The 11,657-nt window shown below is 32.6% G+C and overlaps 1 long non-coding RNA gene across 1 annotated transcript; it reads left to right on the top strand.

Annotated features, from left to right (window-relative positions):
• The first annotated feature begins 7,784 nt into the window (after positions 1-7,784).
• On the top strand, positions 7,785-9,828 carry LOC134682143 (uncharacterized). The gene is made up of 3 exons (XR_010100805.1): positions 7,785-7,891; positions 8,456-8,489; positions 9,658-9,828. It is a non-coding gene; the product is annotated as an uncharacterized LOC134682143 (long non-coding RNA).
• Positions 9,829-11,657: the final 1,829 nt, after the last annotated feature.

The following is an 11,657-nucleotide window of genomic DNA, read 5'->3' as shown; positions in this document are numbered from 1 at the left end:
CCGCGCTTACATTTCCTATATATCATGATTTTTCTGGTAGAGGATTGTTGCTCATAAGGAAGCTACTAAATCAAGAATTCCAAATTGTGAGGTTAAAATCATCACTTCGTAAATTTTAAGGACGAGTTGGTTGACCGTTAGGGAATAACCGTTTCACAAATGATATCGGATATGTTCCTTACGTCGTAACTACGATCCCCTTCCCTTCATGAATGTGACCTACAGAATAAGACTATTTACCGAATTTGTTATCTCATAAGCAACACGACGGTTGCCACATGGGAGCAGAATCTGCTTACCCTTCCGAAGCACCCGAGATCACCCCTAGTTTTTAGTGTGGTTCGTGTTGTTTATTCTTTAGTTTTCCATGTTGTGTCGTGTATACTATTGTTTGTCTGTTTGTTCTTATCATTTTAGCCATGACATTGTCAGTTTATTTTGTTTTATTCCAAGGCCACGCGAAATATCGTGAGCCTGAATGCAACAATTAGAAACGAAACTTCACTATAGGGATGGATAACGTCGAAGATTGTGCAAGGCAATGGGTTAAACGAGAGAAGAAGACGTATGGATTTAAGGCCGTGAGGGCGTTGATACAAACCAGAATTAGGAAACAAAATAGGTCTATGAATACCCATGCTACATCATTCTTTAAAGACCGAAATGTAACAAAAAACTTGTCCTACCTTCATAACAAATATGTTGTACCAACAGATAAAGCCCCGAACATATTTTTTTTTGGGTGAAAATCACATTACATAAACATTACATAAACTGTTTGATAAATAAACTATGTATATAACTTGAGATAAGGGATACACAAGAGGAAGTTTAGTCTGTCTCATATCTTGACTTGCATCTAGAAATTGGAAATGAGGATCAGTTGAACCCAAAACAGTACGACAAAAGAGATGATTTCAGCATCCCAATTCTGAACTTTCTATTTCTATGTAGCTTTATTTCAACAGCGCCTGCATACGGAGTTTTAATCTCCCAGTTGATTTGATATTCCGGGGCTTGTACATTTTTGTATTTCGTATGATGATTTCTTTGATAGAGGGTTGCTGCTCACAATGTAGCTATTAAACGAAGAGTACAATGTCGGGAGTTGGAATCATCGATTCGTAAATTTAATGGAGGCCATCACCAGTAGGTTGACCGTTATTGAATATTCGTGTCACAAATGATAGCGAATATGTTCAAAATGTCGTTACTACAATCCCGTTCCCTTTCCACTTAATGTGGCCTACCGATTTAAACTTATTATCAGTTTTGTACTGACATGAGCAACACGACGGGTGCCACATGTTGATCAGGATCTACAGATTCTGGATCATCGGAGATCACCCCTCGCTTTTTGATGGGGATTGTGTTTCTCAGTCTTTAGTTTTCTATGTTGTGTTGTGTGTACTTTTGTTTGTTTGGTGGTCTTTTTCTTTTTTAGCCATGTCGTTGTCAGTTTTTGTTTTGACTTATGAGTTTAAATGACTCTTTGGTATTCTTTTCTCCTGTGTTTATATAAGTGTTTTGCATTTGTTCATCTATTTTTTTTTAATGAAACAGATAACAGGATAAGTGACATTTATGTATAAAGGTCTGTTGCTGTCTTAAGTTGAAATGTTCAGCATGTTATCTAAAATATTTATGCGTATAATTCTAATTGTTTAAATGCATATTATTTATTTTTTGGCAGACGTTCTGTGGTCACAAGTTCAGCTTAAAGGACCAGACTACTCAATACAAAATTCAACTATACTTTTAAACTGCAGTTCCAATTCCACACCATATGGATTGTATGCTGAATATCTGGTCAATGGACGCTCATATACCAATATAAGAAGAAGTAATGACAAATGTTTAACAGGAGAGAAAAATTCAGACTGTACCTATCATAATTGCTTATGTTCTACGACAGGACATTGGTATGCATTAAATTACACTATTCCCACAAACATCGACACTTTAGAATTCAGGTGTGTCATGCGATTTAAAGGTATTGGACAACAGTCAAGTGATAAAAGAACGACCATTCTTGGTAAGAAAATATTGTTCTTTTCATTTAAAGTTATTGATTTACACTAGACAACGAAAAGTTTAAGAGAGACACTTATATTCGTGTAATTTTATATCTAGTTGATTTATGACTGTAAATGAAATACTCATGACAAAAGAAAAACGATTGAAAGACAAACAACAGTATACCAAACACAACTTAGAAACAATAAACCCCACAAAAAATCAGGGATGAATTCAAGTGTCCAAAGAAAGGGGATTGATGAATGAAATATAGTAAATGTGTATCTAATCTGAAAATGGACGTCTCTTATAAAAGTCAAAACAAGAAGTGGGTGAAAAATTCGCCAATTATTTGAAGACGGGGACAAAGAAAATACCATAAAATAAGATCGATGTTTATGATCAAGTCCACTCATGCATGTAATGGTGATTTTAATATTGTTTTTGTCAGTCAGAAAACAGAAAAACAATCTTCACATGGACAGGATGGACTGTAAAACAACGGAATAGCAAAGAGGAAGTAAAGAGGATTATTTCCCAAAATCTTTGATCGGAAAGACATATTAATTTCGCAGCTATTATTTCATGATTATTTTGTAGATTTTAACGAAATTATATTAATAAGTTTATCATAAATACCAGGATTAAATTATTGTACGTAAAACGCGCGTTTCGTCTACTAAAGATTCGTAAATTACGCTAGCATCAAAACAGATAAAAACAACAATGGGTCCAAAGTTTACGAATGCCCCACTCGCACTGAAATTGGGTAAAAAATGTAATTTGGCATAAGAAAGATCATATCATAAGAGAAATGTGTACTAAGTTTCAAGTTGATTGGACTTCAGCTTCATCAAGAACTACTTTGACTAAAAACTTTAACCTGGAGCGGGACAAACGGACGGACGAACAGACGAACGAACGAAAAGACGAACGAACGAACAGATGGATGGACGCACAGACCAAAAAACATAATTCCCCTCTACTATCGTAGGTGGGTCATAAAAACATACATCAGGAACGAAGTTGAATAACATAACGGTCCTAATATGTCGAAAGGTTTTGCCAAGTACAGCTTAGGTAAGAATATTCTTGAGTAGATAAATTTTACTATTTTCAAAAAAGAATATTTCAAACCTGCAACACGAAGAAGCTACATATTAACGGTTTGACCAACTTATAACAAAATGAAAGGTGTGGTTGCCATTTAAAACAGAAAACATTTGAGAATGACAATTAAACGATGTAAACAAAATTATAAGATTTTGTGCAAAACAAAGGAATTTGGTGAAACAAACAATTTTGAATTAGAAAGTTTGGTATGATTGCCAATGAGACAAATATCCACATGAGTAGACATGACTCAGCTATAATTAACTATAAGTAATCATCATGAGAAAACGACATTCAGCAATGCGCAAAAAACCTTTCGTAAACATGTACCTATTATCAGCTAGTATAATGATGACTCTCGAAAGGAGACAATTCAAGTGTATAATTTGTTATGCCAGACGACTTTTTTCATATACTTCAGTCGCGCTCAACTGAAAACAGTTTGAAGGTAATACTAAATAAGAAGTTGAAGAGCATTAAACATTCCAAGTTGTTTGAAGTGCAGCTAATGCAATCTTTGCCTTAGGTGAAATGCTATTTTTTTTTAATAATTAACAGTAAGTTAACCGACTATTATATCATATATGTCAACAATAACTTACTGACTACTGGATTGGGAATATCTTTGGAAACGAAACTCGCCAGCAGTGTCACCCAACTGGTGACTTAAAAATACCAGACATTATTCCATAATGGTGTTATATTAGCATGTTTCTCTATATGAATTTTGAATGTTGAATAAAGAGTATATTCTCATGGAAAAAGTGTCAATCACCTCGCTACTCGTCACGCGCCTTCATGCACCGTTATGGTAAAATGTTTTATGCAAAATTTGTTTATGTAAATATTTGTCGTTAAATACATTTTCTTTAGTCGGAATCTGGAATAAAACAATTAATAGCGGCCTCAACGAACGTCTGTTTTTTCATAAGTCAATAAAACCGCATATTTACCAAAACAAAAGACAGTACTTGTTTAAAATTTTAATAGGAAACTTGAAAACACAAAAAAAAAAAAAATAATAATCGGTCTGATTTTCAAACAGTTACCACCAGTAAATTGTAGGCGTTATTTAAAACGTTATATATTTAATTTTAAAGAATTTAAAGAGGAATACATCGCTTAAAAACATATTTGGCTGCTTTATATAAGGTAGATGTATTATGGTATTGATAAGCTATGTATGTTTCATTACAGACTTTTCATCTTCTTACGCATGGTGTAAATACTTCTGAACGTAAGTGAAAAGAAAGAAAAAGATCATAACCGATTTAACCATGTTTCTTTTTAATGCAATGTTCCATATTTGCTAAAAGAATGTATACAAAAATATCTTGCAGATATTAAGGGTCCTTTTATAGAAGCATCAAGTGGTATACCTATATCAGCTGGAATTCAGACAGATTTGATGTGCAAAGCCTTTGCGACAAACGTGGATATAAGATTGGTCTTGAAGTGCCAGGATCTACGTGCCTTAAAATACTCTAACCTTGTTTCTAATTCAACCGAATATATTTCAACTATGACTTTTATGCCGTCATCATTCCATAATGGAGTAAACTGCAGCTGTATGTTGCAAGCAGGGAAGTTTTTTAGATCAACTAGTTTACACCTTGATGTCATCAGTGCGTAGTTTATACTTATAAACTCACAAATGGTGTTCTCAACTCAATGAATGGGTTATGCCACAATACATGTATAAGCCTTTACAATCATTATATTTAACCTTTTGAACCAATGAATAGTGTCAGAAAGAAATAATATAATTAATATGATTTTTGGTGGAATATCAAATAATCCTTTGAAAACTTGTTTTTCCTTAATTAGTTGTTTTTCTTTTGGCTACGATTTCACAATACTATTTCATTAAAAATTTGTACTTGCTATTCGGTAGGTTCTAGTTGGAATTGATTGGTTTTTTTTTAGAAAATTCACTTAAAACAAATAATGTCTAAGTATGAAGTGTAGAAAAAAATGTTCAAATTCAGTTTTAAATTATACTTAGTTGATTTCTTTTAATACAAAAGATTGCATACATGCAGTTAATAAACATCATTAAGTTCATTTGCATTGAAAAACTGCATTTGAAAACAAATGATTAAACGCTTGTACAATGTATATCTATTTTAAAACTAATTGATTAACGAGGTGTTCACAAATAATGTTCTTGGAAATTTAGATGCAAAGGATAATTAAAGATAATATATTTGTTAACACAGAGACAGTAATAAAATAATTATCATATGCATATATTTAAATATAAACACTTATAGACATACAGTCAAAGCTAAAAAAAAAGAAGTTAAAGAAAAAATGAAGTCAACATTATAACTGTAGACAAATATGCTAAAGTGAAGAACTTATTCTATATTAAAGATTCACCTACGCTGAGATTAAATGCAAACACTGAATGCTTAAGCACATTATCCGTTGTACTTACATGTGAGGTCACTGGGGAGTTGTTTAACTACGGATTTAGACGGTGGATACATTCCTTCAATGACGTAATAATCAGGAAACTGAATGGAATAATTGCAGATAATACAACATCTATCATTATAAAATCATGCGGTTATCAGGATGCAGGTAGTTATACCTGTATAGCCTGGAATGAATATGGAATGGAGACATACTGGATTAACAAGACATCATTAGTAAAGGTTCTGGGTATGTAGCACTATATTTCCAAGGCATGTAGGCTTAAAAAATTGATGTTCTTTTTACGATACTTTATCATATACATATATAACAAACGAACAATTTGTAAAATACTCGGCAAACATAAAAACAAATCGCCCATCATGTACACGTGTGACACTATTAATTCAGCTAAATGTCAAGAAATGTTCAATTTAATTTACCAAACTACAAATACTTGCAATCTTTCCTTCATGGGAACTAGTTCAGAACGGTTGTTTAAAGCTTTAACAGACGGTAGTTTAATTTAATATGGTTTTTATTCGACAATTTATTTCAAGATATTTCACTCTAAATGTTCCTTTATTATAAGAGAAACATATTCTACCACTTTGGATTAACCAAGTTGACAAATGATTTTCTTTTAATTTAAGCATTATGCTGATACCAAGAATAGCCAAATCCATATAAGGTTTACGTTGACTTGAGGAGCTGGAAGCTTAGTTTGAAACCGTCTTATAATTGTATTAATGCCAAATTTCAGAAGGTTGTGATATAAAATCATGTCAGTATATATTAGGTCTAACTACGTAGCTGAATATACCATGCATTAACAATGATTTCGGCAATGCAATAAAGTCAAATTAACACTTTATTAATGTCGTTCTTTTTAGACAGTTTTAGTGTTTTCAGTATATTGCCAACAAGACCATTTATACTAGTAGCTGAAATGTTTTTTTCTTCAGGGCCACCGATTGTAGTTCAATCACATACTCGTGAAGACTTCAACACACTATTGACTGTGAAATTTTACTCAAATGTGGAGCCGATATATGTACAGTGGTATTTGTTTAATAGACAAATAACAAACTCATCCACCATTGTTTTGCCAACTAAAATTGAAATAATGGTTTTTGGAAAGAAAATTGTATCTGATGGATATTGTACAAATATAACTGTGGCAAATCTGCAAGGGGGGACATATTCTGTCATCATTGAAAATAAATACGGAAAAACAAAAGAGATAATTGAAGTTTACAACAAAGGTAATTAGTTTTTACAAACTACAATTCTAAGGTAACAACGTTTGTAACGTTCATTTTGATTGGATAACGTCACTTAACTACTTAGCTATGGGACGTACGCGCAAGCGCAGACGGCATATGTCAGATTTTAAATACATGTTTTAACGTTGTTTTCTGTCAGTTTCATTAGAATGGAGATAACAATATTGTATTTTAAGCTCCGACGGCATCAATTGGGGATTTGATGGTTGCAAATACCCGTTTACTGTCTCCGCTAACGCGTCGCCAGTAAACTTAATTTGCGACCATCAAATCCCCAAGTGATGCCGTCGGAGCTTACAATACAATACAGTTATCTCCTAAGTGGCAGATCACTGCCGGTCAATAAAGAGGACGGCGGAAACTAAAATAAGGGGACAGCAGGAAAACACATAAATGACATAATTATTTGTTATAAGGGGAGTTAATTTGCTTATTCAAATGCAGCGCTACCAATTGCATCATTGGACAAATGTCTGTACACCATCCTCAATATGTGGTAATGCACTCTGCCATTATAATGAAAAAGATGAAATATGAAATAGTTATTAAACAATAACCACTGGCTGTTGAAGTTATCTCGTAGAAACAGCAAATACCGCGATATAACGAAAAGGCTTAATTACTTCTTTTGAATTTACTTTTTTATTTTATTTGTACTGACTAGGCGTGATAATGTTTTTAGCTCAAAGGTTCCTTGGTATTGAAGCGTCCTTTTGTTGCTACTCATCTATGTATAGTCTTAGATATTTGAAAGTAATTGACAGTATCACGTATGTTGTAATGTTCTAAAAAAGTCAAATAAAATGGGTATGATTTTCTATTCTGATATGTTCGCAGCAACATTCTGCAATATTCTTTCGCTGTGACAGCAAAGGAATAACATTAAAATAATGTATATAGTCCCTGATAACCCATACCATCCTTCAAATTACTTGTTACATGCAATATACTTATAGGATATACATACAAACTTGGCGTATTACTTTGGATTCTTACTGGGGTAGCGGTGTTTATATCAACTGTAACTCTGACTACACTTTTCCTGAGAAGACGAAACAGTAAGTTATATTTATCTCTGACGGGCGGGGGATACTTCTTGCAGACCCACCTTTTAAGCAAACAACAGTCATTTGCAAATATAATGTAGAAATCAATTCTTTGTCATTTATTCATTCTTCTGTAATATGCAAAAGTTGCAAAACATGTTTCAAAGTTCTCATAAAAGTTACCAAGCTTGATATTGGTACACGAACAAACCTATTCCGTTCATTTAGCACTCATCAGTAGCATTCGAATTTAAACTTTTCAACAGCCACGTATAAAATTTAAATATTTTTGTATGGAACAAAATAAAGTTGTACCAAGACAGTTTAAAAACATTCTGAGAAGGATGAGAATAGTTTTGATATATATTGTAAGTTTTATACTAGATATAATTGGATGCAACAAAAGGAAATATGATTCTTGGAAATGAAACACGTTCTAATTGCTTACGACTATACATATAACGTAAACAGTGCTTAAAAATGTTATGCAAATTTAAAAAAAAAAGGAGACTGGAAAACTAATTGTATCATAAGTTTCGAATTTGCCATTCTAAAAAACTTTTGTCTGCATTTCAGGCGGTATATTTTTTACAGAGACAAAACCAGTCATGTAAGCATGTAACGAAATCAAAAAGGAACTAAAGATTACAGATGAGACTTATAATATAGTATCATCTTCTGTCACATGTGATATCTATTTCTTGCATAAGCAAACATTTCTAGGAAAAGTGATACGAGCACTGCATGCATTTGATTAGCTTTTTTTATTATCACGATACGATATTTTCATTGGCTAATCGTTAGGTCATTGGTGACTTTCAAAGATTAAGAGATGGTAACGGACTTCTTCAATAATGTACAAAATACTTGCACTTTTTGTCAATTCTAATTACATTCTGAAGCGTAAACAAAGTTTTAAAAATGTCTGACGTTAATATTTGACACCGGAACATGACATATAAAGTCATACTGCTATGTGCTGATGAGATGAGTTCTTTAGATAAAAAAAATGCGAGTGTTGACTTTGATACTGCTTGATGTCAACTCTAGTTATGGAGTAGACTCGTTTATCATTATATTGAAATTGAATAACTCGCGTTGATATCAAACGGTATCCAATTCTAATTCGTAATGAAACGTATGAGGAAGGCAACCAATATTAAAATATTTAGTATAAATACTTGAAACATAATAATCTATAGCCCTTGATTATATCAAGTAAGGAACATTGTTATTTCTTCTTGACTTTATTTGGTATGTTTCATAGTTTGACTGATTGTTGAAATTAATGTAAGGTTACATTAAGTCTTGTTTTGCATAAGTTTATATCGAATAACTTCTAATTCTGAGTGAAAGTAGAAACAGCGCGTTTGCCTAGGTAAAAGGCCATCAGTCAACCAGCCTCCCATTTCGAAGCAACATCCAGATCTGCTTGTATTTTTCAATATTATGTGTTCTACAAACAATAAGCTGTCATCAGAATGATTATCCGAGATTTAGGTATTCTGGAAAGTTATAAATATAGATTAACAAGCAAGTGTGTAAACCAAGGGACAGTTTAATAAATTTTGGAATAAATAAAGGGTGATGTCAGGAACCAATAGGATGGGTATAATACCAAATTATTAATTAATTAATTAATTATTAAAGGGTTGTTAAGGCTTATTTATAGAGGGTCTGTTCAAAGAGAAAGTAAAACAACTGTGAAAAAGTGAAAATAACCTTTTTTTCGTAGCAATTGATAAATGTAACTACCTTCTTTTATTCTACTTACATAGCTACCATGCTGCACCGCAATTAGAACCACAAGTCCTTCCATATAACGATATCCATGATAACCCTTACGATGACTGTAACGAAGACCCGACTGGTACTCCATATTATATCGATGTTATAGACAGCGAGGAGGAAATTACTGTACCCGAAAGCAGCTGCCAGTATGAGGAAATTAATGTTTGCAGAAGTTCAAAACAAGAGTATTGAAATTAATCATATGTAACGGCGTGTGTTGTTGCAGAATTACATGACATTTCATTCTTCATGTTGGTCTGTGTGTCCAATTTACCTGTATATACTGTATATGTATGTTTTGACATTCGCCAAAATGTATCATTTATATTAAACAAAAATAAAAACGGTGAAACTGGTCGTGATTTAATATCTGTTGAAAATCTTAGAGAAATCAGGTATCCTATAAAATAAGTCTATCAAAGATTCATGTAAATAAAAAAAGGTCAGATGAACTCTGTCATACGGACATATTCGCCTTACAATCACTCCATTCACCAAACATTGTTAACTTATTGCTTATCGTACCTGAGAATCAGACCATACCCTAAAAACTTAATACTGATCAATAAACCAGGGGAAAAAGTTCCAAGTCAGAACCAAATAAAGGTAAATTATTATGCTATCAAAATAATCAAAATCAGGATTGTCATGGTGTTCATTGAAGGTTGAGATGTTCTTATTTGCATCAGGCATCTGCCCAATTTACCAGTTATATAAACAAATGATATAATTTTGGTCAATTTTAAATACCGACTAAGTACATGTCCAATTGGATCACAAAGTTTGTCTTGTAACTTGAAACTCCAAGTGCGAGACTACCCCCGCCTTAATAACTTCAAGTCATATTATTTAAAAAAGGTTATCTTTTGTCATTTGTCATGTACATGTGTTTGTCTGTTTGTCGTTTTACTTTTTCAGCAGAAGAGGAATTGACACTTTTTTTAACATGAATGGTATTTTCCCTTTGATCTTCGGATAAACTTCTGTCATTTTTTAGCAGGGTATTAACTGGACATTATTTTGTTGACGTACTATCCAATTCCGAATACACAATTGACCGCTTGTCAAGTGAAAAGCAAAGAATAGATGGAGCTAAGAACATTCCATTATTTTCAATCAAACAAGTGGTTTTCTAAACGCGACGTAAATGAATGACATAGGGGAGCATCAATTAGGAATAATTTTGTATCTAAACGGACTGTTCGACTTCTTTATCTTCTTTGATATTCTAGAAGAAAAAATATTAACTACAGAAAAATAGGTCAAACGTACCACATACCTCAAATGATAAATAATTCATTTTTTTTTAATTTCAATTCTCAAGTATTTTTAGTATTGAACAATATAACCCACCTTGCTTATAATCATAACATTTAAATTAGTCAATGAACATTTTTATGCTAATAAAGATTTTAAACATTATGGATGTACTTTGGTGAGGTTTTGGAATTTGAGTCAAATGTTCGGACTCCTTGGTGTTTTTCCATACAACACAATGTAGAATATTTTGCTCAATAACGCCCATTTCCTTTTTCATATAAAATTAAATATCTCATGAAAGGTCATCTACCAAAATTTTAGAGGTTTCTTAATTTTCTTTCTTTTGTTTTGAGACTCAATAAAACCAATGCAAATATAAGGTAAAAGTCCGAGTCAGTGTTTTCCCGCCATATATTAAATCTCCAATATCTCGAAAAAGGAGGTCCATGACCTATCAATATTTTTAGCTTATTTTTGTACTAATGCACTACCAGCTAATAGTATAATTTTCAACTTCTTAATTTATTAATTTTCACCTAACCTCACCTAAGTACATCCTTAAGTTAGGCCATCTTAATTTTTAGAAACGGCCATTTTAACTGGAACTGTTCAACTATCGTGTTTATCATTTTTCGATTTCCACATACACTTGTGGCATGCGGAATTTCACTAAGATACGAGAGGTTTCCTATTCTACGAATAATTGTTTAGATTTGTGACATCTTTT

This window comes from Mytilus trossulus, chromosome 8 (genome assembly GCF_036588685.1).
Source record: "Mytilus trossulus isolate FHL-02 chromosome 8, PNRI_Mtr1.1.1.hap1, whole genome shotgun sequence".
Lineage (NCBI taxonomy): Eukaryota > Metazoa > Mollusca > Bivalvia > Mytilida > Mytilidae > Mytilus > Mytilus trossulus.
This window is presented reverse-complemented; position numbering and strand designations above follow the sequence as displayed.